This window comes from Schistocerca gregaria, chromosome 2, assembly GCF_023897955.1.
Source record: "Schistocerca gregaria isolate iqSchGreg1 chromosome 2, iqSchGreg1.2, whole genome shotgun sequence".
NCBI classification, from domain to species: domain Eukaryota; kingdom Metazoa; phylum Arthropoda; class Insecta; order Orthoptera; family Acrididae; genus Schistocerca; species Schistocerca gregaria.
Window position 1 is genome coordinate 217743069 of NC_064921.1, and position 1096 is coordinate 217744164.

Sequence of the window (1096 nt, forward strand, 5' to 3'; positions counted from 1 at the left end):
ATTGCAATGGACACGGGACCATCAGGATTGGACCGTCGATCGGTGGAAACGTGAATCACGTTTTCGCTGCACTAGGTCGCTGGTCGTCTCCACAAGCGCCGTCATCTACATGCTCGAAACATGCAGCGCGCCGTGGTCGTAAGCTGGTGGGAGCAGTATTACGCTGTGGAAGATATTCTCCTGCACTTGCGTGGGACCTGTGATAGTAACAGAAGACACGCGAGAACTGGGTACTACCTGCATACCTTCATACTTGAAGTCTTCCCCGACGGCGATGACATCAAAAAAATGGCTCAATTGGCTCTGAGCACTATGGGACTTAACATCTGTGGTCATCAGTACCCTAGAACTTAGAACTACTTAAACCTAACTAACCTAAGGACAGCACACAACACTCAGCCATCACGAGGCAGAGAAAATCCCTGACCCTGCCAGGAATCGAACCCGGGAACTCGGGCGTAGGAAGCGAGAACGCTACCGCACGACCACGAGATGCGGGCGCGATGACGTCATACAGCAGTATAATTGTCCGTGCCTCGGAGTCAGAATCGTACTACAGTGGTTTGAGGAGCACTATAGTGAACTCACGTTGATGCTTCGGCAGCCAATTTCGCCCGATGTATATTTTGCGGAACCCATCTGTGTCGCTATCGGACGCTATCATTGAGTACGCAAATCAGCGGCCCATTTTTTAAGCGAATTGCATGACCTGTGTGTAGACATCTACTGCCACATAACTCCAAAAGCTACCAAAAAACTGTAAGATCCGTGATACGCAGAATCAGTGATGTTTTTCTCTACAAGCTATTATGCAGGTGGTAATAACATATTGGCTCATGAGTGTAAGACCGCTCCTGACGAAGACGATGGGGACAAATGTCAAAGCTTGCGGTTTTATCCTGAAATGAGGCGGCAAGAAGTCCGAAAATGTTTGATAGAACCTGTCGCCGCGAAAGACTTTGTTCTCGTGACATTACTGCCATCGTTAATGTTTCAGAATTATCAACACCAAGTGTAAGCAGTGTAACTTATTTTACCTTTCCATCATTAAAAATGGTATCCAGGGAATCTCTGTTACCAGAACGACAAAAGCTTG